Source organism: Globicephala melas, chromosome 15, assembly GCF_963455315.2.
Source record: "Globicephala melas chromosome 15, mGloMel1.2, whole genome shotgun sequence".
Lineage (NCBI taxonomy): Eukaryota > Metazoa > Chordata > Mammalia > Artiodactyla > Delphinidae > Globicephala > Globicephala melas.
The window spans coordinates 12683263-12710896 of NC_083328.1; the positions used below are offsets into that span (position 1 = coordinate 12683263).

The window sequence follows — 27634 nt, forward strand, 5'->3', positions numbered from 1 at the left end:
AGCTCTTTATGCCTGCCCGGAAGTCTTCGGTGCAGGAACCCTCAAGGCTTTGGCTTTGAGGAGAGTGGAAGGTGGCCCGCTCTGTTTAATGGCTCCCCCCTTGGGTTTCCACCGATTCACAGTGTTCATTTGGAAGGTGCTCACTTGCTCTCTGCACGCCTTACTGGGCTCACACCTTCCTGCTAATACCCTGCAGAGACGCACCACCGACTTGTTCCGGTGAGGCAGACACATCTCAACTCAGAACACCACTCACGCTCTCCCTGCCCAACTCTGACTGTGGTGCACCTGCCAGCCTCTTCCTGGAGCCCTGACTAAGGTGGAGTGTGGAGGTGACAAGTGACTTTGTCTACCATTGTACACGTCTTCAGTATCACCAGGAGGAGGTGATCTGGCCTCTGCCTGAACCTCCTGTGCAGGAAAACTTAGTCCTGAAAAAGTGCCATAAGGATACCTCTCTTTCATTTAAAATTTCCACCTCTGTGAAGCAAAATCTGCTGGTTACTTTCTCCCATTGGATCTGCCCGTCCTGGATCCACAGAGACTAAATTCAGTCTCCTTGCTATATCATGATCCCTCCAGACATTTGAAAGTAACTCCATGTTCCTGACTAAGTCTTTCTTCTCTAGGCCTCTGTTCATATTTCTCGGCTTCCCAGTCTATGTCACTCTAGCTTCTCTTTTCCAGACATCTCTGGCCGTTAATTCTTAGATCTGGGCTGCCCAGCATGGGGTGAGAGGCTGTCACTGCTTTTGAGAGAGTCCCACGCTGCTGTGTAGTGGTATTGTGGCTTTTCTGGTGGTTTTACCAGAAATACTCATTTATTCCAAACCTGAGTCTTTCTTCACATATATAACTGTTCAGCATATTTGCTCCACCTGTATGTGTGTATTTGTTATTAGTGAACATGTTTGCAAACTACATTTATTCCTAATTAAATGTCATTTAAATGTAGATAAGAAGGAATTCACCCATTCCTGTAGTCTGCTGAGATATTTTGGATCTGTGTCTTATCCAGTATACTACCACTTCCAGCTTCCTGTTGTAGGAAAATTCAGTTCAGCCGCTATGTGCTGGGCATTGCGCTCAGCCTGGGGATACAGCAGGAACACGACAGGCACGGTCACCTCCCTCAAAGAGCTTATTGGGGCAGACGGCGCATGAGAAGGGAAATACAGAAGCACGTAGGAAAGGTGCCTGACAAATTTGGGCTTTTTGGAAAATGTAGTATCTGTGAGTAGGAGTTGGCCAAGGGAAGAGCTTGGGATGCATGTTCCAGGCAGGGGGAACTGTGTACACAAAGTGTGAAAGGGGCAAGAGCATGGTGTCTGCAGTCACTTGTCATCAGGTAACGCCCGCGATCCTCATCTGTTGCTAATACAACTGATAAGGCAAAAGAAATTCCCACCGGAGACCTTCATCAGCTCCCTGTGGGGCATAGCAAACATGTATGAACTCACCTAATTGCATTTGTGTCCCAACCACATTCCTCCATCCTGACCGTTTGAACTGCACAGTAAAGCTCATGTATATCTGGCTGAATACGGGTCTGTCCTGTCTACGTGATTTTCCAAGTTTATCAATCTCATACCCGATGAAAAAGTCTCGTTCTGATGACTGGTTCTTCATAACCCGTGTTGGGCTCAACCATTTGCCTCCCTAAGAGTTAACCAGCTGTCATCCTGATGATTTGTTTCATTTGCCAAGTCACTAGTTAAGAGAGTAGGTTAGTGGCAGAGTTGTACCTAGAACCCCAGTGTCCAAACTCCTTACCCAGAGATCTTTCCTTTACACCATTCTGCCCTCCCTGCAGCCCACCTTTTAACAGCAGACACCACACAGGTCTCTTTCTGAGAGCATCTGCTCAGGCCCTGCCATGCAGTACAGGAGCCAGCAAGCCAGCCAAGCAGTTACCCCATGGAGGATGAGAGGGGACGTGCCCTGCTTCTGAGCACTGCCTCTGGCTGGCTACGTGGCTCCTACCTCCTCAGAAGGCCTTTAGAGTAAACAGCTTGTGCGATGCTTTATGGTGAACAAAAACACCGCCGTTTCTTCTCTCCTTTACGTCTCACACCGTCCCCGTGGAGCCAGTGGGGAAATATTTTGGCTCCCATCTCACACAAGGGGCTCAAAGAGCAGAAGAGACTTGGCCCAAATTACACAACTGTACTAGGTCGCCAAGCAACTTCAGGTTTCTCTCCTCTCCTTCTTTATATCAAGGATGACATCAGCTCCCCGACCTCTCCCCTCTCCAGAACGCTGGCTGAGTGATTGGATAAGAGGATATAAATAGAAGGAAAGGAAAAGAACAGATTAAGTTCCAAGCACTAAGTTGGCAAGATAACTGACGACTGAGGCCATGCCAAGGACCTTCAGAGCATTTTCCTGACACTCTCTAGCTAAAAAGGAACACGGACAAGTGACACCCAGCAATCCCGAGGCTTAAACCAACTGGCTTGTAGAAACAAGCCCAGTGTAGCTATTGTAAGCCGATGACAGGATTGGAATTCAGTACTGTTTCAGAGGTACTTTTAGATCCGAGTAGAGGAGGAGTGTTGTGAAGAGCTCTATAAAAATGGTTTAAAGTAACAGGCCGCAGGGGAGAGGGGTGCAGGAGCACAGACCCGAGTCATCATTCCAACCTCAGCAGGCCCACCACTAATGAACTGGGTTCACTGAGAGCCCCGAGGCGCCAGGCCTAGCAATGCCTTTGGATTTTCCCCACCCTCAGGAGCCAGGGGCTTCCTCCTACCGAGGGGTGTGCGTTGTCCAGATCCTTTACATGTGAATTAGAAATGGCAAAGGGAGATGTTTTCATAACAGTATGCAGTGCCTTGGTAGCCCAGTGGCAAAGACCACCTCCATTTTTCTAGGACTTGCTGAAGTCCTAGAATTCCAGAATTTAGGGCTCCTGACTCCTTAGCGAGAGCAAAGGGACAAGTTCTCTGTCTTTCAGTCCTTGGTGAATTAGACCTTGAGACTTCATAATTAAAATGGACTTAATAGAGACAGGGAAGCTGGGATAGCTGCCCCAGTAAGCAGGCATCTTCTGTCAGTGGGAGAGTGTGTCCTTTGTATGTAAACAGCTTCTCCAAAAGGTTCTAAATGAGATTTGGGACTCAAACAAGATTTGGTGTGATTTGCTAATTACCCAAGTTACTATTACCTGATTAACACCGGAATCCTAATAGTCTGCTGCACCGCCTTTCTTCCGGTGCCAGGAGGCTTGACATCTGTCACCTGTTCACTTGGAGGCATTTTAATTAACCTAAATTATGTATGTCTTTTCTGCTTCATGATTTGGTGCCTGGATTTTATATTTAAAAGTTAATAACTACCTAAAGGATGGTTGCTTCCAAAATACCAGGAGCGAAAGCCTGACAGATGTGTTTGTAGCTGAGAATCAGGTGGAGATCGTGGTTTATTCCAAGTAGTTAGAGCAGGAGATGGACACTGAGAAGGGCTTCCCGGTGACCAGCCACGGACATCAAGAATAAACACCCACAAATCTCACTTTGCCTTACCGGCCTTAATAAAGGCCTCTGACCCAGTGGTGATGTAACTGGAAGGGTTGGAACCAGAGAAAATAATTTCTTTCTCAAGATCACACAGGAGACCAGGCCTACAGTTTGGATTTTAATAGTAGTAGTAGTAATAATATTAATAATAATAATAATAATGGCTTTCCTCTTTGACCACCAGAAGACTTTCATTTCAGAAGTGGGGTGTTGGTGTGATAAAGCCATCTAGCTTAGAGTCTCAGCAGGTTTCCCTAGAGACCTGAATGGCTTCAGGGTGTGCCAGCAGGCTCTGTACAGCAGCTGGTAACAGTTTTCTCCCTCAAATAAAGATGGCTTATTTATCTAGTTCTGAGTTCTGAAGCTTGTCTCTAGACGTGCCACATACTGAAGGGGCTGAACACCATCTAAGGAGTCTGGGGCCTATGTGCTTGGGTGACCAAAAGAGGAGACCTGGGTCTGCACCCAGACCAGACTGAAAGTCAGAAGGTGGAAATCTAAGGGTTATTCCCTAAGGCAGCATGCCCCAGCCTTGCCTTTGGATGCAAAGAGGTTCCTAGGGCTGGGACTGGGCATGCCCTGAGGACAGAGGACCCTCTGCGGTTTGCTTAGTCCTTGTCTTTGGAGAGAAGTTCCCAGGCTATTCGAGTTTGCTGAGTGTTTGAGAGGAATGACCTACCTGAGGCGCAAACTGCCCATCCCTGGGAAGTGATTAGTTCCTCCAGGGCACAAGGACACCACTTGGTCAATTACTTCGTCCAGGTGCTCTAAATGGTACCGCAGTGCACTGGGAAAGTTACCCTCCTTCACCTTCCGGCGGTGAGCAGATTACTCCTAGAAAATTGTCCATTCATGTCTGAGCACGCACAGCCTGCAATGTGGACGACAAAGTCTTCTTTGACCTCCCAAGTTAACCATTATGTTTCTCATTTTCTGTCTCAGCCAAACCTTTTCTTCTGGAAGGAGACAGTATCTTATGGCTAGAGGATCATTCTTAGAGGATTTGCTTCTGCCTCTCCTCAGCCAGGCATCTCATGATCTCAGAGCTGTTTGTGTTTCCATTTTTACATCTCAGCATAATAGGCAGATGGGTTCTTCTAAGCCTTAATATAAGTCATGGGGGCAGTGGGTAGACGTAGAGATGAAACAAGATTGGCCATGAGATGATATTTGTTGAAATTGTAACCTGGGAGTTTACTAGACTCTTCTGTCTACTTGCATATGTGTTCAAAATTTTTCCATAATAAAAAGTTAAGAACAAATAGGGATATATCTAGAGCCGTTGGCAGTAGCGTGTCTCTCCATGCCAGAGTATAGGTAATGAATGAATGTTACCTGCTTGGAATATCAACTAAAATCAAAATTTAGATATGGATCAGAGTTAATTTTTAAAGTTTCAACATCATTCGTGCTTATTATAAAAAATGTTCAAGTTTAACCAGGGAGTGCCACTGTAGATGGCTTGGCATCCAGAGCCCTTTTATGTAGGTATTACCCATAAATATGCATGCTTGTGCAGCTTAATTTTATTTTATTATTTTTGTTTTTAATTCCAGCTTTATTGAAGTATAATTGAAAAATAAAATTGTAAGATATTTAAAGTGTACATCGTGGTGACTTGAAATTACATGTACATTGTAAAAGGATCTAGTTAACTAGTACATTCATGACCTTATGTATGTATGTACGTAGTATGTACACATGTATTTATTTATTTTTGGTAAGAGCATTTAAATGCTACTCTCTCAACACATTTCGTGTTCAGCCATGAGAAAGAAAGAAAGAAATGCTGCCATTTGGGACATGGATAGACCTTGAAGGTACTTCACTAAGTGAAATAATCCAGACAGAGAAAGACAAATACTGTATGATATCACTTGTATGTGGAATCTTTTTTTAACTCAGAAATAGAGAGCAGAGGGCTTCCCTGGTGGCGCAGTGGTTGAGAGTCCGCCTGCCGATGGCAGGGGACACGGCTTCAAGCCCCGGTCCGGGAAGATCCCACATGCCGCAGAGCGGCTGGTCCCGTGAGCCATGGCCGCTGAGCCTGCGCGTCCGGAGCCTGTGCTCTGCAACAGGAGAGGCCACAACAGTGAGAGGCCCGCGTACCGCAAAAAAAAAAAAAAAAAGAAATAGAGAACAGAAAAGTAGTTGCCAGGGACTGCGGCTGGGGGGTGAAAGTAATAGGCGAAGTTGGTAAAAAGGTACACTTTTCAACTATAAGATGAATAAGGTTAAACATGGTGACTCTAGTTGAGAAGGCTTCATTTTATATTTCTTTTTTACTTTGTTGTTTTCTGTTTTGATTTCTTTTCAATTTAGATTATATTACATATATTATTCATCAACTTTTTAACAGCTTTGTTCAAATATAATTTATATGCCAAAAAGTCACCTATACTAAGCATACAATTAAATTATTTTTAGTAAATGTATGGGGTTACGTAACCACAGTTCAGTTTTAGAACGTTTTCATCACACCAGTAAAATCCCTTCTGCCCATTTGCACTCAGGCCCCATGATCACCCTCAGTCCAAGGCAACCATTAATCTACTTTGTGTGTCTATAGATTTGCTTTTTCTGAACATTTTGTAAAAGTGGAATCATACAATATGTAATCTTTTCATCAGGCTTCTTTTACTTAGCATAATGTTTTGAGGCACATCTATATTGTAGCATGTATTAGTAGTTTATTCACCTTTATTGCTGAATAATATTCCACTGAAAGGATATACCATATTTTATCTACTCATTCACCAGTTAATGAACATTTGTTTCTATTTTTTGGCTCTTATTAATAATGCTGCCATAACATACACATACAAACCTTTGAGTGGGTATATGTTTTCATTTCTCCTGCTGGATACGTAGGAATGAATTGCTGGATCATACAGTAAATTTCTATTCAATTTTTTTTAAGATGCTGCCAAACTGTTTTTCCAAAGTGACTGTACCATTTTAATTTCCCCCAGTAATGTATGAAGGTTCTGATATCTCCACATTCTCACCAACATTTGTTATTGCCTGTCTTTATGATTACAGCTATCCTTGTGGATGTGAAGTGGTATCTCATTGTGGTTTTTTGTTTGTTTTTTGCGGTACGTGGGCCTCTCACTGTTGTGGCCTCTCCCATTGCGGACCACAGGCTCCGGACGCGCAGGCTCAGTGGCCATGGCTCACGGGCCCAGCCGCTCCGCGGCCTGTGGGATCTTCCCGGACCGGGGCACGAACCCGTGTCCCCTGCATCGGCAGGCGGACTCTCAACCACTGCACCACCAGGGAAGCCCCCTCATTGTGGTTTTAATTTGCATTTCCCTGATGACTAATGATGATGAGCATCTTTTCATGTGTTATTAGCCATTTGTATATCTTCTCTGATGAAATACTACTCAAATCTTTTGCCCATTTTTCTAAGTGGGTTGTTTGTCTTCTTATAATTGACTTTCAAGAGTTCTTTATATATTCTTTTTGTAAGTCCTTTATCTAATATGTGATTTGCAAATATTTTCTCCCGGTCAGTGGCTTGACTTTTCATATTCATAATGGTGTCTTTTGAAGTATAAAGTTTTTAATTTTGATGAAGTCCAATTTTTCCTTTTCTTTCTTTTATAGATTATACTTTTGTTGTTGTACCTAAGAATGCTTTGCCTAATACAAGGTCACAGAGACTTCCTTGTAAATTTTCTTCTGAAAGTTTTATAAATTTAGCTCTTACATTTAAATCTTTGTGATCCGGTTGATTTTTGTGTATTATGTGAAGAGCCTAAATTAATCTTCTTGCGTGTGGATATGCAGTTGTCCCAGAACCCTTTCCCATTTGAATGCCCTGGCACTTTTGTCAAGTCAATTGACCATAAATACAAAGGTTTATTTCCAGACTCTGATTCTTATACCTTTGATCTATACGTCTATCCTCTGTCAGTACCAGACTATCTTGATTACTATGTCTTTGTGTAGGATGTTTTGAAATTGGGAACTACGAGTTCTCCAACTTTCTTCTTCTTTTTTTAAGATTGTTCTGGCTCTTTTGGCTCCCTTGCATTTCCATAGAAATTTTAGGATCATCTTGTCAATTTCTACCAAAAAAACGAGGCTGGTGGGGTTGTGATATGGGTTGCATTTAATCTACAGATCCATCTGGGCAGGATTGCCATCTTAACAATAGCGAGTCTTCCAAGCCACGAGTATGGAACGCCTTTCCATTTATTTAGACCTTCTTTAAATTCTCTCAAAAACGTTTTGTAGTTTTCAGTGTACAGGTCTTATACTTCTTTTATTAACCTTATTCCTAAGCATCCACATCTTTTGGTGGTATTGAGAGAGAGATTTTTTTAATTTCTTTTTTAATTGTTCATTGATACTATATAGAAATATGATTGAGTTTCATATATTGATCTTATATCCTGGGATTTTGCCCAATTAGTTTATTAGTTCTAATAACAATAAACTCCTAGTTGTTTTGTGGATTCCCTTGGGTTTTCTATGTATAGGATCAGCCATCTGTGAATAACTCCATTATCCTCCTTTCCCACAGGGATGGCTTTTATTTCCTTTCCTTGCCTGGTACAGAGTTTTAGAGACTAAAACTCACCTGGTTCCTGGCAAATCTCCATGGTTTTGCTGATAATATAGGCAAGGGGACATAGCCAACTTCCACAATTTCACATGAGCCTCATAGAGGCAGAGGGAAGAATTGGTCCCTGCTGCAGCAGAGTCGTAAAAATGCCACTTTGCACAGACTTGTGGTTTCATGATTTCCCTCTTAGTGGGTGGTTCTTTCAGCAGCCTGACCAGAGCAGACATGAAAACCCCTGAAACAAACATGAAAGAGACCTGAGTAGACAGATAGCATATTTGTTTGTTTTGGTTTGGTATGGGTTTTTTTGTAGCCCCGCTTTAGGAAGAGTGTTGGAGAAGAGACAACCAAGAGTTGAACTCAAAGGACACCAAAAAATGAAAGGATGATAGCTAACAGTGAGGCAAGAAATTGAAAAAGCATTAAACATTCCATATAGATTTCCTGGATACCTCCTAGTGCAAGCCTTGTGCTCAAGAACTTAAGATCACCACTGGCAAAAGCCAAATGAAGGCAACTCTCCAGTCCTGGGCTGTGAGGGCATCAGCCGGGCAAGCCAAAACTGCCAATGCCCCCCGTCCACCTCTTCTGTGGCTGATGAATCAGACTCCAGTGCAATACTTTATAATTCTCCCTAAGAAGTTCTAGTGTGTTAGTCAACCCAGTGTTCTAGTCTTTCAAGATCTCTTTGGATTCTGATTCTGGGTTTTGAGCTGAAGACCAATAACAAAGCTGGGCAGTCATTTCTCACAGAGACAACCTTGCGTCCTCACACAACTTAAATCCCATTCACTTTAGAGTGAACACGTGAACTCCCATAGCTTCTTAAAAAGATCGTTATCCAGGAATATTAGAAAAAGATACACAATAACAAAATAAAACCCCACCATCTGGCCAGGTTTCTCACTGTTGGAGTGGTAATTTATAGGTAAACAAGGAAGGAGGCTAGACTGAGCCACGTGGGATGGGTCCGTTGGAGACGTCAGTATGAGCTCGTATGTAGCCTAATGTGGATACAGGTGGTTGCACATAGAACTATTCATAGATCTGTGAATATACACAAGTTAGTATATACACGTATGTTTCTGTACCCTGTCAGCAGAAGAGGCCTAAAAGAACGGACACCCCAGAAGCAACAAGCAAACATTCATCCAGATCTCGGTTTCTAATACCATTCTCCAATAAGAGGAAAGATAGATTCTAAGGGAAATAGCTAACTCTAGGATTAGGGCAGGAGATATACAAGATGAGCCTGGAGAGCTTTAGAGTGCCAGAAAGTAAGAAAGTGCTAAAAAAGAAAAAAATTAAGGGAGATATGTCAAAGGATCACAGGAGCCAACTGAAAAGAGTTCCTAATGGCTAAACCTGGAGCAAGTTGAGCAAAACAACAAGTCAAGTAACATTGCCTTATAACCCACGGTATAAATACCCATGATTCCATATATAAATAAATTAATAAATGTAGAAGAAGAGAGAAACCTCCCACGCAGAAGAATTCCAAATAATATATGTAGAAACTCTACCCTTAAGAATGGGGAGCCTAACTCCCCTCTCCTTAGGTGTAGGCTGTGTGTAGTGACTTCCTTCCAGAGAATACAGGATGAAGGGGCAGGGGGCTGCTCTAAAGTGGAGAGAGCTGACAAACACGACTTCAGCCTGATGATCAAGGGCAACCTCAACAGTCATAAACCATATTGACAGAATGCCCTCTTGATATTATGTGATGAAAATGACATTTTACCTCTGTTATCTTCCTCCCCCAAACGCTTAAATTCAGTCTTATTATAAGAAAAGAAAAAATCAAACACATTCCAATAGTGGAGCAGCCTACAAAATCCTGAAAAATGTCAAGGTCATAAAAATCAAGGAAATTCAGACAAACTGCCTCAGCTGAGAGGAACCCAAGGAGACACGGCAACTACATGTAATGTGGTGTCATGAATAGGATCCCGGAACAGGAAAAGGATATTATGTAAAGACTAAGGAAATCTGAATAAATAAAGTATGGACTTCAGTTATAATAATATATCAATATTGGTTCATTACGTGTAACAAATATTCCATACTAATGTAAGATGTTAGTAGGGGAAGCTGGGTGTGCGTTATATGGGAATACTCTGTACTAACTTCTCAACTTCTATGTAAATCTAAAATTGTTCTAAAAAATAAAGTCTATTTCAAAGAAAAGCCAACATTACCACCAAATTTGAAAAACCTTAAAGGGTTATTAGCATCAAGTATCTAGAAAATGTATTTGTGAGAAAACCTTAGTCCTTTATGATGATGGATAAATGAAGCATTGCTGAATTATCTCTGCCTCTCTGAGCAAGTTAATGTTTCTAAGAAAAGAGAAGGAAGGGGAGTAAGGGAAAGAAAGTGCGTGTGTGTGTGTGTGTGTGTGTGTCTTTGTGTATCTTTGTGTGTTTAAACAAGAGGAAAAAATGAATTCTAAATTGTTAAAACCTTGGATTGGAACTTAATCTAATTTATAAGCAGTTCCACTAGAGATGTGTGAGGATTTTTTGTTGTTGTTGTTAAAGAGAAAAACTAGTTTCAAGCATTATTAAGCCTTTTTTTCCCCCTCCCAGAAGCTAAGAAAACCATCTGTGAGAACCTGTTTGCATGTTTGTTTTCTACAATAAAATGCAAAATACTTCTTCCTGTTAGCGGATTATACCATATGTCTCTCCCTGTAACAAAATCAGCATGTTTATTAATGAACCCAATCAGAGGCAAAGATTTAGAAAGATTTAAGGAACCGAATTTTCCATTCAATATTTCAGCAAAAGAAACTTCTGGTTAGACATCGTTGTTGTGCTTGGAAAAGAAAAGCTTTGTTTTTGCTTTGAAATCAACTTACTTGGCAGGGGACACAGAGCAGGAGGAGAGCCCTTTGAAAATGTTCTTGTAAAAAAAGTCTGCGTTTAAGAATGGCCCTTTCTGCCTGATGATTCCCCTGCTGATTTATCCACAGTTTATATGTGATTAATATTTAATTTGATCAGTTTCATTTTTCCAGACAGACTAATTAAAGTGCTTCATGGCCCAAATCCTCCATATCTGAACGTCGTGGCAGGCCTGTGGGCTTCCTAGAGTGACAGGAAGCAAATGAGGTAGTTTCAGCCATATTAGCAAAGCAGTCCATGGTACCCACCGCGGAAATGTCTGAGCGTTCCAATGCAAACCCTCCCTGGAAGCCCTGTTGACCATCTGAATAACCAAGTGGATTGGTGGCACTAGGTATAGCACAGTCCATTGCAAAGAAAGAAGTCAGACCCAGCACCCACAAGACTGTAGTTCAGGGGCTTCCCTGGTGGCACGGTAGTTGAGAATCCTCCTGCTAATGCAGGGGACGTGGGTTTGATCCCTGGTCCAGGAAGATCCCACATGCCGCGGAGCAACTAAACCTGTGCACCACAACTACTGAGCCCGCGTGCTGCGACTACTGAAGCCTGCGCGCCTAGAGCCGTGCTCCACAACAAGAGAAGCCACCCAATGAGAAGCCCACGCACCGCAACAAAGAGTAGTCCCCATTCACCACAACTAGAGAAGGCCCATGCACAGCAACAAAGACCCAACACAGCCAAAACTAAAATAAATAAAATAAATAAACTTATTAAAAAAAGACTGTAGTTCAAGTGCTGGTGCTGTCATGAGCCAGGCAAATGACTTCCTCTCTCTAGGCTCCAGTTTGCTCATCTGCTGAATAAGGATTTCAGCTCTGTCGTCCTTTTATTTCTGACCTTGTGGAAGAGTGGACTTGCCAGCAGAGACCATAAGCAGTGGAAGTCTTGAAAGCCAGACTCTGGGGAGATTTTAGGGGAGATGCTCTGTCCTACCCTAGATTTTAAGGTAGATGCTCTGTTCTTTCTACTTGCTGGTGTAGACAGAGCCTTGGAAACTTCGTTCTCATGTCATTGTATTATTTTTCATGTGCTATGGCTTCTTAGAAATCTTATAAGAAAATAAAACACATTACCAGGGCACAACTTCAAGGAGAAAAAATGATTGATGAGCCCTTGGAAGGGCAAGGGCAGGCCATGGAGCCAACGTGAGGCTGGGCCAGAATAACCCCTTTACCTTCTTCACAGGGTCTGTTGGTGGCATTTTTGTGTTGTGGTCATGATACATATAGATCTCAAGGCAGCTAATTACCAAAGGTCAACTCTATCCTTGTAGGCAATACGAAAAAAATATCTCCTTGTTCTAATGAGCAAGTGAGAGCAGCAGGGAGGTTTGGGCGCCTTGGGTAACTATAGAAAGAACCATTTTAAAATTTGGGGACATGGGAAGGTAGAGCTAAATATTTGCAAGCTGTTGATTTTTGAAAAGGCCGTGTAAGGTTGCACCGGGAATCCTCGTGCGAAAGCCTTTTGATTGTTCAACTACCTTATCTCTGGGATGGACACTTATCCATAGCCCCCAACCTGACTAAGTCCTCAGACACCCCGCCCTCCAAAGAAAAACACATACACACCAACGAGCCGCAGGTCCTCCAGCAGTGCTCCTTAGCCCTTGGGTACTCTGGCTTCCCCTCAGATCTCTCTTATCTCTGTGGCTTTCTCTTCTCAGAGCAGCTGGCCTGGAGGCAAAGGGTAAGATGCTTAGCAACAAAGTCTGCTATGCCGTGTGGCCAGGCCAGAGGGAAGTCAGGTGCTACAGAGACTGAGAAGCTGCCCAGAGGCCAGGATAAGGCTGTGTGGCTGACGGCAGCTAGCTCACGCATTGAAGGTCTGAATGCCGAGTTCCCAGGTGGCTGCCAAGGGGCACCCAGATGGTCAGTGATCAGCTGTCATGTTGAATAGCAGCCTCGGGTGATGAGAGCACTGAGGAACCACGAGTTGAAGCTCTGAGCCTGTGTTGATTGGCTTTGCTAGAGGCCACCATTATGGAATGTTTAGTTCAATCCAGCAAACATTCCCTGGGGTCCTGTTCTTGCCAGGTAACAGAGCTAGAAGCTGTGGATGCAGAGGTGGATAAAACGTGTCCCTTATCTGATGGACAGACAAAGATGAACAGATAAGCACCATTCATTATGACAGATGCTAGATTATCTGGAAAGAACAACAGAGACAGACACCTCTGGATTGTTGAAAGTGTGTGGTTAGACAACCACTAATCCATCTCCCCTAATCACACACCATTCCAAGCCCCTGCTGCAGGAAGCATTCCTTTGAGTTCGTTAGAGCAGCGTTCATTCTGCTAAGGAATGTTAAAGGGAAAGGTGTAACCTGAAAAGAATTATTCCATGAACAAATAAGTTTGGGAAATCGTGGGTTAAATGAAGTTAGACATGTTGCTTTCCTCGGCAGGCGGTTTTTAACTGCAGAACTTCTCAGAGCCTTGAGTGTACTCAGTGTAATTTGTTCGTATCCTGGAGGAGGACTGGTTTTGAGGGTGTTGACTTGAGAGCCTTTTCCCACAGAGTGTCTCCTTGGATCTGGGACCCTCGTGTCCTTAGCCCCAGCACAGTGTCCTGTCGGGAGCTAAGAATTTGGGGAGTGGGATTCCAGTCCTGGCCCTACTCGCTATGGCTGTAATTGCATGGCCTTGGGAAATCTTCTAACCCTCTCTGATCCCATTTCCTCATCTAGAAAGTGTGGTAGTGACATCAGGCTGTCTTACAGGATTGTTATGAAATGTTTTATGTAAAAGCAGTTTGTACCAATAAGGACCAAGATTATAATTGCTGCCTAGTGACAACAATGGTTATGACAAAGCCCTCCAGGCCTTAATTCCTTGTCTGCCCTGAGGCTTGTGACCTCTCCCCCTTTCCAGAGATTTCTCTTTCCTTATGTTCTTTACTCATCTCTCTGGGCTACTTCTTTTTTTGTTGTTGTTTTTTTAAATTTATTTATTTATTGATTTTTGGTTGAGTTGGGTCCTCGTTGCTGTGGGGGGGGGCTACTCTTCGTTGTGGTGCACGGGCTTCCGATTGTGGTGGTTTCTGTTGTCGCGGAGCACGGGCTCTAGGCGCGCAGGCTTTAGTAGTTGCAGCACATGGGCTCAGTAGTTGCGGCACATGGGCTCTAGAGCGCAGGCTCAGTAGTTGTGGCACACGGGCTTAGCTGCTCCACGGCATGTGGGATCTTCCCGGACCAGGGATTGAACCCGTGTCCCCTGCATTGGCAGGCAGATTCCTAACCACTGCGCCATCAGGGAAGTCCCTGGGCTACTTCTTGTAACCATCCCTTACATTAAACCCCAGAGGCTTCTGGTTTTGAAACCTTTTATTTTACCGCAGACCATTTTCTCTCAGGCTTTCCATTGTCAGCATCCCCTGTATATTGATGGGCACCCATGTTTCTGTCTCTAGTGTTACCTTCTCTCCTAAGCTCTGCATCCAGACTGCCAGCTTCTCACCAGGTATCTCTGTGTGACTGCCTCCAAGTCCACACTACTCCGTCTCACTGTTTACTGTTCCCCATATGCCGTGCTTCTTCGTAACCAAGTGTCATCTTAAGTGCTTCTGGGGAACTCCTGCCCGTCTTTCAAAACCCAGCTTAACTGTCTCTTCTTTGCGTGCTCCCTCCTCTGCGCTCCCAGAGGACTCTGTACCTACATCTGGCACATCACTGCTCACACTGGCATTGTGGTTATTGGTGTGGGTTTACTGCAGTCAAGGACTGTACCTTGTTCGTGTTTAAATCCTCATCCTTGAGCAGACTGCAGGGCACGTGGTAAGTCTCTTAAGCTGGATGCCTGTACCTCATTCTGGTCATGCCTGTGCAGCAGAGGGGGGTTTCATCTTTAATGCCACATGGGGCCTTACACCAGAGGCCTGAACCTGCTGGGGGACAGTTTTGTTCTCTTCCCCGCTGGCTAGGGCGCGCAGGCACCCGGAAGCAGAAGCCCCACAGAGGGTCCAGAGGAGGCCGCAGGTGCCTCTGCTGCAGCTGCCCCTTGGCTCTCGGCCCGCCGGTGGTCCCAGCTCCCAGCCCGTGGCTGTGGCGGTTAGCAGGAGGCCACCCTCTCCTCCCCAGCTCGGCCAAGTCATGTTGATATTCCGGCGGCATAGCCAGGCTTGTTATTGAGCACATGCTTTGCAGATTAGCCTGTTTGTATAGCCAATCGAACATGTGCTCCATTAAAAATTAAAGCATCGTGTTTTAAGGATGGAGCAGGAGACCTCAGCTGCCACTGTGCAGCAGGCAGGCAAAGCCCCAGAGCCCATTAGCATAGGTTACAGCAAACGTTAATCAGCGCCAGCGCAGTTAAGTAATGCAGATGTGTCCTCCAGTCCCGGAGGCCGCCGTATCACAGGAGCTGTCGGGAGCAGTCAGCTCGGATGCCGAGTGTCAATATCACCTTTTGTGTTTGTGCACATCCACCAGCCAGCCGAGAGGCAATAATCAAGATGACTGCGGGCCCTGCTTCCAGAAGCCGGAGCAGGGAGTTTGCACGGGGCTCACAGGGAAGCAGGAGTATTTTGCCAAGTAGCCAAGAGGACCCAAAGTAAACAGCTGCAATGTGTTCCATGAACCGAACCCAGCTGCACCCTGGGAGCGGCGTCCAAGCCAGGTGGAGTGGGGGCAGGCTGTCCACCTTCACTCTACGGCTCTCTGCTTGCGGGCAGGCGAGGACTGATGTGTGTTCTTCCCAGGCTGGCACAAGTGGAGGGACACCTCACTGTATCAGAAGTTGGAGTTCGTACAGCTCCCACTGTGCAAACAGGGCCTGATTCCGAGCAGTGGCACGTGGTTCTCTGGTCCAGGTGGCTCTACCCTTGGTCCCTAAACAGACACTCTGTAAAGTTGAGGAGGATGTCGCCATCTGTGCTGCCGGCGCTAAGAAGCGACTGATCATAGAACGAAAAGATCAACTTACCACTGGGCCAGTTCTTCACTCTACTAGTAGTTCGTTACTAGCAGCTACAGGGGGACCCTTTAGGGAAAAGACTAATACCTGCTGACATTCACCCATCAACCCCTGGGAGCATTCCCTCCAGTCACTGTCAGTAGCAGGTACAGTTACTGAGCCCCGTGATGGAAACCTCTGTTATCAAGACAAGATGAAAATAAGCTCAGGGGCTTCCCTGGTGGCGCAGTGGGTGAGAGTCCGCCTGCCGATGCAGGGGACACGGGTTCATGCCCCGGTCCGGGAAGATCCCACATGCCGTGGAGCGGCTGGGCCCGTGAGCCATGGCCGCTGAGCCTGCGCGTCCGGAGCCTGTGCTCCGCAACGGGAGAGGCCACAACAGTGAGAGGCCCGCGTACCGCAAAAAATAATAATAATAATAAATAAATAAAGTAAGTAAGCTCAAGGTAATCAAGTATGGGACATCTTAACATAGAGAAGATTTCAACTGAGATAGTTAAGGTGTGGCTTCAGCTTTCTGAAGAAGGCACTGCTGTAGTACAACCCCTTCCTGAATATTAGCGAATGTGTGAGGTGATAATGTAGCCACGAGAAAAATAGTAAAAAAGTTCATTCATCCTGTTTCCTTTCTGGATGGCTCAGCTCTGCTGCATTCCTAGGCCTAGCACGTTGCCTGCTGTGACGTAGTGCATTGCTGTGTATAAGAGCACTTGTAGAAACGAGGCTCAGGAACAAAGGTTCCTAGGTTTCTTTCTCTTCCCCTTCTTCTCCCTGGATATAGATATGTTGTTCCTCCTTCATCTTAAAAAATGCTGCTTTGAAAGCCATCCATCAGGTTCTATCACTTCTACCCTTTCTTATCTACCACCCCTCTCCCAGTTTGTTGAAGTTTTTAGCATTTTAGCAGACAGCTCTTTCCACTACGACTCAGAATTCACGTGGGCAGCCTGTCGGAGCCTCAGGGCTCTCAATTCCTGACCTCCTTGCCCCCAGTGGTCTTCCTTCCATCCACCTAAGCCACCCATCCCCATTGCCACACCCACCGTCTTGTCACTGCCAATAACAGTCCCAATTTTAGAGTTGTGATTTCCAAATCATCAGAGGCAAAGAGGTCAAGGATCGGGGAGTCCAGGATGCTCAGAACCCTCTGTTGTCCCCTCCTTGCCGTGTTCTGACACCTTCCCGTGGCTGCTTCATCCCCTGCCTCCTTCATCCCCTCCACTCGCTCGGTCACGCTGGCCTTTGGTCTGTCCTTCCAACAAACTGGGCTAGTTCGCACCTCAGAGGTTTGTTCTCTGTCCCCTCAGAGGGTCACTTGGCCCGTGTCTTCATTTCTTTGGGGTCTCTCTATTCAAATGCCATCTCCTGAGAGAGGCGTTCCCTGACTGCTCCGCCAAAACAGCAGTGCCCTGCACACCCCAGGTCACCATCTCCTAATCCTGCTTTGTGATTCTTCATAGCACTCAGCCAACAACTACACACACACACACACACACACACACACACACACACACACACACACACACACACACACACACACACACACACACACACTGCCTCCCTCCTCCCTTGCAATGTTAGTGCCTGACGACAGGGATTTTGTGTTTGTTTACCACTATACCCCATGTGCCTTTAATGGTCTTTCAATGCAGAATTAATTAGTTGAATGGTTGAAGGAAAGAAGAATAAATGTGGGCTGGAAGCAAATTTTGGAAGTTAGGGTTTACGAAGATAGGGTCATTTATAAAGCCTTCTAGTAAACTGTATCAGAAACGTATTTTTTCAAATAGTAACCCTTTATAAATGAGCAAATTTCAGTTCTAGAATTTGGGAAAGCAGAAGAATTCATTTTCCTAATATTTTGTGAAACCAGGGATAGAATATTTCAAGCTGTGAGACCCCTAGTGCTGGCCTTAAAAGTTCTCCCCATCCCTATATTACTTCACTGGCAGGTTCCTTCCTCTTTTGTTTTTCTCAAAACACTTTATTTTTTTAACTTCTAATGTTGTCCTATTATTGAGGATAAAAACAAGGTTGTATAGTACCATTTCAGGTAAATACAGTTCATGTTTTTAGTGTGTTTTACTTGAAAGAAGCAGAATCAAATAAAAGCAGAACGGGATAAAGGATTGAAAGTGGGGCTTAACGCTCCACCCTCTCTGAAGTGCTTTGGGCATTTCATACTCTTCACGTTTTAGGATATAAGGATATGGTCCCTTTTACTTCAGACAAGTCAGACTCTAGAAAGTTTAAAAAATCTTTGCCTGTGAGCAAAAGTGAGACAAAATGGTCCTTCTTCACTGCCATTGTTTGGAAGAAAAGCTCCAAACCAGGGGGAGACTGTCATTGCCATATAATAATTCAAGCTTCCTTTAGTCTTTAGTCTTCCTTTCTAAATCTTAGCATATAAGATTATAGGTTCCTTCTCCATTCTCCAGTTGGCCTCTTTCTTGCTTTACCTTGTTTTAAAGAAGAGCTTGATTACTCACTGGAACCCGTCCATCAGCAAGGCCCTTGCTCTGAAGATTGTATATGCTTTTGTGCCAGTTAACATACTTTTGGCTACAAGTAACAGAAGGCCTAGCCAAAAGTGGCCATAAATAGGGGACACTCAGTTAGTTATCTCACAAAATAAATGTCTAGAGGTCTCCAGATGAGTGTGGGACCAGCTTCTCTGAGGGTTTCTTGGCTTCACCTTAGGTAGATAAGATAGCTACCATAGCTACAAGAATTGTGTCCCCACCCCGTACACCTAAGGAAGGAAGGAAGGAAGGGGACAGATCTACTCCTTCATTTTATGTTTCTTTGTATTAGGAGGGGAAAAGTCCTTTCCAGAGGTCCTGCAGCTGACGTCCCCATACCTCTCATTAATGACTGGGCTAGAACTATGTCATGTGTCTACTGAAACCAGCCACTAGCAAACACAGATTAGCTTAGACCCTAGATCATCTCCTGGGCTGGGCCCATGGCTGTCTGATACGTGAACAAAGTTGTTTTTTCTAATAACAGAGACTGGGGCGCAAGCTGCTGGGCAGACAACCAACTCTGCCATAGACTGTCTTCTACAGCAGTACAGCCCATCACTTCTACTAGAAAAGAACTCACTCCAAGTGGAGTAGATTAGGTTGGGGCCTGTTGTGATAGGCTAGGATAGTATAAACCAGGATCATTTCGAAGTGATCGTGGAATACTTGCTTATTTATATCACCGCTCTTCATTTACACACCCCGAGGACAGCGCTTACCACACAGCACCATGATTCTGTGTCCTGTGCATCTCAAGGGGCCTCTGATTTCTTCTTTGTGTCCAGAGCACCCAGGACATGGCCTAGAACTTAATACAGGTAGAGGTTGTCTCTCACTGTTCGCTGAATGAATGACCAAACGAATGAATGCACAGACAAATAAGCAAATACTGAGTAAGATATTCTTTTTTAAAAAAAATTTTATTGAAGTATCGTTGATTTACAATGTTGTGTTAGTTTCAGGTGTATAGCAAAGCGACTAAGTTATTATATACATTATATATATTTTATATATTCAGAATATATATGTATTCTTTTTCAGATTCTTTTCCATTATAGGTTATTATACTGAATATAGTTCCCTGTGCTATACAGTAGGTCCTTCCTTATTGTTTATCTGTTTTATGTATGGTAATACGTATCTGTTAATCCCCAAGTCCTAATTTATCCCTCCCCATCCCTTTTCCCTTTGGTAACCGTAAGATTGTTTTCTGTGTCTGTGAGTCTGTTTCTGTTTTGTAAATAAGTTCATTTGTATCATTTTTTTAGATTCCACAAATAGGCGGTATCATATGATATTTGTCATTCTCTGTCCCACTTATTTCACTTTAGAATAATAATCTCTAGGTCCATGAGTAAGATATTCTTGAAGCCGTGTCTTATGAAGAACAGTTAAAATAATTACAAATGTTTAGCTGGAGAAAGAATGAATGAACAAACAAATGAATAGGCAAACGGTGACTAAAATGTTTTTGAAGCCATGTCCTATGAACTGTTAACATGACTATAAATATTTACCTGGAGAAGAGAAGCGCTGAGGAATACAGTGACTTTCTGAAATGCTGTACCTAAAATCCTTTCAAGTGAAAAAGGATTAAAATCACCTTGTGGGATATCTAAGGACAGAGCCAGGAAAAATGCGTGGAAACTACAAGGAGACAGAAAGCTCTTCCTTGCATTGAGCTAAAATCTAAGAGTGGAGCGACGTAAACATGGAATTAACTGCCTTAGGAAAGATGAGCTTGCCGTCACCAAGCATAGCCACTGGACAGGATACTGTACGGGGAGGGAAGTGCCGTTTATCACTGGAGATTGGACCAAAGGATGCTTATTCTCTGATGTAACCCAGCAGTGATGGGATTCTCTGAAATTTTAAGAAACTAAACGTTAAAATGAAGGAAGTACAGTCATTTTTTCCAAATTAGCAAGAGATTTTATGATGCTCTGAAACACCTGTGAGTAATCCCACCTGTATTTATTATTCCCAATTATGTCTGCTGTTCTCTTGAGCTCAATTTTTTTTTTTTTTTTTTTTTTTTTGCGCTATGCGGGCCTCTCACTGTTGTGGCCTCTCCCATTGAGGAGCACAGGCTCGGGACGCGCAGGCTCCGTGGCCATGGCTCACAGGCCCAGCCGCTCCGCGGCATGTGCGATCTTCCCGGACCGGGGCATGAACCCCATGTCCCCTGCATCGGCAGGCGGACTCTCACCCACTGCGCCACCAGGGAAGCCCTCTTGAGCTCAATTTTTGATGAAAGGATTTCTTTGAAAAGAAAAAGTTGTTAGATCTCAGTGGTTTTGTCTGTCTTAATGGGATCTGCTTCTCACGTCAGGACATTACCTTGTTTACAGATTATGAAAGTTCACCTTGTGTACTCTTCATGTCTTTGGGTAGAGAAGAAGAGAAATGCTCAGCTTCTGAGGGGTGGGGAATTGGGGTTGCATCCTCATGTACCTCTCACATGGGCTGTCTCACTGTCCAACCACAGAACTGAAAGTCTGAGAGAAGAGATGGAAATTGAGAAACTGTGGGCCATCATTCACTCTTGTAATTATAGTGAAGAAGTGTACTGCATATGTATGTTCCCTCAGTAAAACAGGTGTTCTGCCCTTAAAATGGTAATTATAGACTATTTCAGATAAATGATCTTCATTTATTTCATATCATTGCGGTATTTTCTTCCACGGTTAACCACCCCGTGATACAGAAAGCTTGCTCATGCTTGAAAGAATCAAAATGCATATAGATTTTCTAAAATAAGCCCCCTTTCTGGAAGTATTTTGTGGTTAGTTTCAAAATGTAATATCTTGAGGAAGGTTTAGGTTGACTTTTGTATTTTAGTATAAAATTTTAAAAGTAAGATCACTGTGCAATGAGTGATTTTGCTTCCATTAGCCTAAGGTCTTTGTGGTTTCACTTGAGGTCACTCGTAGATTATTTTTCTTGCATTATTTCATCAGCTGTCAGTTCTATTAATATAATGTAATTCATGCAGTGCTGTGATTTTTAAAAGACATGACTGTAAGCACAGAAGGCAATTTTTGGAAGTTTATTTAGATGATTGTAGGGTATCAGACTGCCTCAATCTTCTTCATGCTTAGCATCTGAAGGGTCACTTAAGGATGGCACATGCTCTGCGGTGCTCAAGTGGGGATTCATGCCGGTGTTTTTATACCCAGCACATAAAAATATATCTGCAGCTTCTTTATTATCTTTTGAAAGACGATGGCTCGCTTGTGGGGTGTGCAATTGTGTGTACTACTTAGGTCACAGGATACTTGATATATCTCCTATTCAACACTAACAGTAACCCTTTTAAGGAGGTTTACTTCAAGCTCACTCTATTCATATATTCACTCTTGGGCTTTGATTACAGTAATGCAGTGAATTTATGTTTGCATATATAGTGGGTATCATTCAGGAAATCATTTGAAAATTATTCTTAAACAACAGCTATACACATCCTGTTAGTCCCTGGTGGTTAATAAAGAAATTAGAAATTGTCTGCTCTTGAACTTGACTATATGATTGAGATCCCTCGAAGCACCTAGAAAAGTGGTGCTTTAGTTTGCTTTTTGAATATGAGGATAATTTTTAAATGTTAAAAAAATATAGAGCCCTACAGAGTAATAGTTGTACCTTTGCCATCTCGTAATCTAAAACATATAAAATCCATTTACTGAAACGCATGTGGATAAAATTATATGATGTCTGGGGTTTGTTTTAAAATTATCTGGAAAGGTGGAAGCAGCGGGAATGGGTAGAGTATAGATGAAACAAGGTCGGCCCTGAGTTGATAATCGTTGAAACTGGGTGATGGTAGATGGGGGTTTATTGTACAGTTCTCTCCACTTTTATGTGTGTTCGAAATCATCCATTTAATAAAATGTGTAAGGAATATAAGGTTACTGTGAATATAGCTTTTAAAAGGAAAATGTGTTTTTATGATCACCGAAGCATCTACGTATTTGAAAAATACCTGTCGTTACGTGAAAGTGGCACGTGATTTATGGAGCCTAGAGATGGAGCTTGGTGCACCTGGATTCTGGAACCCCTTTGCTGTAACTATTAGAGCACAATAGAGAAGCAGGTTCAAGGCAGCTTGATACCTACTGTTTACGCAACCACTGAGTGCATTCCAAGCAACGTGAACCTTGACTACCGAATCACGCCTGTAGCTTCTTTAAAGCACTGTTGGCTGTGTTGCTTAGAAAAGGCAGTGTCCTATGGAGGAAGATGTGCTGCCACTTGAGCAGTGATAACATTGAACAGAGTGTGTAGGGTTGAGGCAGGTGGGAATGTCTAGAATAGGAAGCAAAGACTGATCCATTCAGAAACTCAGAGGCCTCCAAGTAACAACAGCCTTATCCTAACTCAGCCTCCGCCAAACTTGCCCTTGGCCAACTGTCACCAAGGCCAAATCACCCATGACTTCCTTTTCTGACCTCAGGCAAATTGACCTACTCCTTCTGTCTCCTCCTCAAGCAGAACTTAAAACATCTACATTTTATTTTGATTTCTATGAAGATTAGAGAGGAAAAGTATGCTTACTGTCTTTTGTCCCTGGCCAGTTTTCATTGGGACCTTATTTCCTTGAAATTCTTGGCCTATAAAAACATGCAGGTGAAATTACCCTAAATTTATAATTATATATATTTAAAATCTTAGATTACATGGGAGTTGAATATCTAGAATGAATCAGGCTTAGGAAAATGTTTCTTTTTAAAAATGATTAAATATTGGAATATTATAAAAAATAACATTGGAATATTTAATTCATGGTTCATTTCTCTTGTTCATTTAAAGGTTTAACTATTTCCCACTGTTTAAACATCTCTATCTGATCTTTTGTGCTAACCAGCGTGTCCAAAATATCGCAAAACAGATGAATGATCAAGGAATTTAAGGAATACTCCCCCAGTGAAGCCAGAAGGATATTCTTGAGGAGAAAAAAAAAGAATGCATGAAACTTATTTAACAAGAAAGATTTGAGTCAGGTAATCTACATAATACATCCACCGGCATTAAGGCTGTCATCTTGGTATTGCATTTCTGGTACGCATTTTGCAATAGCTGTCTTTCACTGTCGGTTCTAATAAAGAGTGTTGGTCAGCTTAAATTCCCCGGGAGCTCAGATTTATGTTTTGTGAACTGCCTGTGCCTGAGGCCTCTCATGCATGATTTAAACTGCTTTGTAAATGTCAATAGGTGGAAAAGCATCAGATCCCTTGTAGATTTCTCCAAATCCTCAAAGATGCATATGCCATGTATAAACCATGCTGCACTCTCAAGACCATTGCCGTTTTTTATACTTGCCTAACCGGGGGTTTAAGGTATTGCCAGAAGCAAAGTATCAGCGTGTGCATGTCTCGATCCAACTGGCCAATGAAACCCTTTCTTAAGAAAACCTTTGCACCAGAGAAACGTCTCCAGTGACCTGAGATGGGCGCACCTCATGAATGTTGAATGTTCTTCAAACTCTATTTCTTCATTCTTGACTTTTTTCAAAACACACATTTACCTTGATTGAAGTTGCTGATTTCATAGCATTACATTCATCCCATGGACAGCTATATAGATTGGTAGAAAAATGTTTCCATCGGGAGCTCCCAGACCTGGATCCTGTCCTGGTTCTGCCACTCTCTGGCTGTTTGTCCTTGCGCGAGCCACTTAACCTTCTGGGGCGCCACTTTTAGATCCACTGGGGTTGAATCCAGGAGGTTGCATTAAATGATCTCCACTTATTCCTCTCAGCTCTTGCATCATGACTCCAAGAGATAGTGACAGACAGCCAGTGTGACACTTTTAAAGCCATGGGAGCACAGGTGACTTTTTAATTAGGCTTATTCTGCTGTCTTCTGGGCAGCACAGAGTGCCAGCAGAAGCCCCCAGATGGCCAGCAGCGATTGGACAGAGAGACCTCGATGTCAGCCTGATGGCTTATCAACTTATTTGTGTTCAGAGCACTTCCTTGTGCTGTTTCCTGTTGGCCCGAGAACGGTGTAGTGGGTGTCCGCGCCCCCATCGGATTCCTTAGCTAACAGGTGTTTTCTAATGTCTGAAGAGGCAAAGCAAATGATAGCGAGGGCATGGCATTCCAGGGCAGAGGCCCCCGTGTGAGCAAAAACACTAGCCTGGCTTTCTCAGAGGCGGTTTCTTCTTCACTTTTGTACCCCTGAGCCTTTCCCCGTGCCTGGAGACAGAGGTGCTTGGAAAACGCATGGTGCGTAATCATGGCAGAGCGAATTTGTTCAGTCAGCCATCAGGACAGAGATGGCCTTTTGTTCTTCCTCTTTACCTTTTCATTCCTACCTGGTTCTGAATGAGCAGCTTTGATCTTTTCTTTCCACATGTTCACTTTCTAACCTAGTATCTTCTTGCAGGGACCGTTTCCGGGGTTAAGGAAGAGTGCCCAGGGTAGCTCTGAAGCTGGCCTGCGCAGGTCTAATCCTGACTGCCCTCTGACTGTGTCCTTGAGCGCTTCACTTAACCTTTCTGTCTTAGGTTTTAATCTGTAAAATGTACATCATACAGGTACCTACCTCAGCAGGTTGTGAGGATTAGATTTGGCTGTTCAACGTGAAGCTCTAGAACTGTGCCTGCCATCCAGAAGTGTTCGCTGTTATTAACATTAGTTTTTTTTTTAATTATTATTTAATTTGAACTTTTTAAAAAAAAGAGCCAGGGCAGTTGCACCAACCTTGGAAAAAAATCACATGCCTAATTCCCATCATCTCCAGCCCAGTGAGGAGCGGTCTGCAGTGGGCAGTACTAGGGGTCCAGGGCCTTCCTCACTCGAGCCAGGTCTGCGTCCGCCTGGTCAGGACACACCCCTCCTGGAACGTACCATCTCTACGTCCACATCCCGGGCAGCCTCACCGAAGCAAGTCAGGAACTCTGCAACCTGGAGACACCTTTGGAACGCTGTCGCCACCAGTGTTCCATTTGTGTGTTTGGAGAATGTCAAGTAAGCACATTCTTTGTCACCCCCTGACATGACCTCAGGGTTACTTTCTGCGCTTGTTGACAAATTTTTATACAGCCAGGTTTTATCAGCGGAAACCTTGAAGAGTGACAAATGGTTCTTGGAAGAGTTGGTACATACTCTAAAATGTCAGCTGGCTCATTTATAACCAGTGATGTCCAGTGTCTAAGCCGTGCTATCATCATGGTCTATAGATAACCCACCCTCACGATGCTCCGGGCTCCCCGAGCACTCTGTGCAGCTGTTCTGGTTGAAGACCCAGTTGACATCTATAATAGATATCCAATGGAGAGCCTCTTATTTTATCACTCTCTGTGTTTCAGCACCGGCGGTCCCCGTGGACTGTCGGAAACAGGCAGCTGGCACATCATGGGAAAGGTGACTTGCTGAGTCCCTGTGCCCTGAGGACATTATTAAGTGCTAGGGAACCTTGTTAGCTCATAAAGTTGGTTCAAACCAATTATTGCTGTGCGACCATTACCACTGCCAAGAATGTAACTCTTTTAAATTCTTGCCCATAAAGCCAATCTTTCCATGACATTATATCATAGAGCAGGGCTTCTGATCTGGCCGCGTTGAACCCCACTGTGCGCAAAGACTACCCGTTGCATTCGCTGCTCGGTGTTGGTTACCCTTCAGTGCTTCCCGGAGGCAGCGAGACTACTATTTATAGATTTGCTTTCTGAGTCCCTAGTTCAGCGCAGTCAGTTTCGACACGCTGTCCCAGTCATCTGATCAGCCATGCTGCTTCTAAATGAAGGTCCAGGCCTTGGCCTCTGCAGAGAGGGTGACAGCTGTCAGATACAGATAGTAGGCTACAGATCCTGGCTGCTAAAACCCTCTCATTCATTCCTGTTACAGATCATCGACCACAGCTTGAAGCCGTGCTTTACAGTCGGCCGATTAGTTGGCAAGAGATCTACATACTGTATTAGCAAGGTCAGCCACTGAGATAAAGGCAAAATCTCAACCCCCTGCACTATTTTTAAACCAGTAGCCATTTGTTAAAGCTGGTTATTTTGGTGTGTCTCTCTTCCTTTCTTTCTTTTTTTTTTTTTTTCTCTCTCTCTCTCTCAAAATAGAACTAAAGAAACTTGTTAAAAACTCTTTGTCAGAGTTAATGAAGACAGTTCAGACGCTGAGATGGTTCAAATCTGAGAAGGGTGCGGTCGTTCTCAGAAACTCATTCAGGCACTGCGGTGTAGACATAGATGGCAGTGTTAGCCATGCCCACTCCTTGTTTTAATCAGAGCGTGTTCAGAGAGCTCAGCCCAGGGATCCAGGGGAAGTTTGACCCCACCACGAGAGTGGATTAGTCAGGTCTGGCCAGGAGAGAGCTGAGTTACGGCTCACATAGGACTTACTGAAATCCCTGCTCACTCCTAACTGAGAGGCCGGTCTTCACTGTTGGCCCAGGTGATGGGGCCTGTCTTGCGGGGGTTCCATTCTCCAGGGTCCCGCCTCCCCCAGCACCTTGCCTCTGGGTGTTCTGAAGCCGACATTGTTCAACCTGCCTCATGTCACACTTGCATAAGGAGAACTTGTACCGTGGGAAACCTCTCATCAGGAGGTGATTTGCTGACTTCTTCATGTCCAGTGAACAGTCCTGCTGTTCCAGAATCAACTGAGCAAACCTTGAATCTTGTCTTTACCCAGAAAGGTGTTCACCTACAAGATCCGCTTCACCATCTGACCCCTCCTCTCTGCTGTCCTCCCTCCTGCTCATACACCTCCACTGAAATCCCTTTCCCTTCATGACAGCCCCCCGCCCCTTCACCTTTCTCTGTTTTCCCCCAAGACCTCATAATTCCCTTCATGACAGCCCCCCGCCCCTTCATGACAGCCCCCCGCCCCTTCACCTTTCTCTGTTTTCCCCCAAGACCTCATAATTCTGCGTGCATGCAGCTGGAGCTCCCATTCTTTTCCAAGGTTATACCCTCATCTACCTCTCCTTCATGTTCCCTTCCCTCTCTTCTAGGAACCTGTCACATTCCCATTTCCTGTCTGATCTCTTTCACTCTCTACTCTTTGTTGACTTCTAACGAGTTGAGTTTCCTGAGGGTTCAAGGGCACACCACGCCCTTGACAGTATGTTTCAGTCTGCAGCCTCCCTCCTTTTCCGCCTGCCTAAGGCCATGTACCCACGTCCCGAGCTTACCCAGCACCGTCCAGCCGGTCCAGCTGCTTTTGCCTCTTCTGCTCTCCTCTTACC

At 44.2% G+C, this 27634-nt stretch overlaps 1 protein-coding gene across 2 annotated transcripts in view; it reads left to right on the plus strand.

The window, feature by feature from the left end:
• Positions 1-27634, plus strand: part of AUTS2 (activator of transcription and developmental regulator AUTS2) — a 1124169-nt gene that overhangs the window by 897800 nt on the left and 198735 nt on the right. The gene's annotated exons all lie outside the window — the stretch shown is intronic.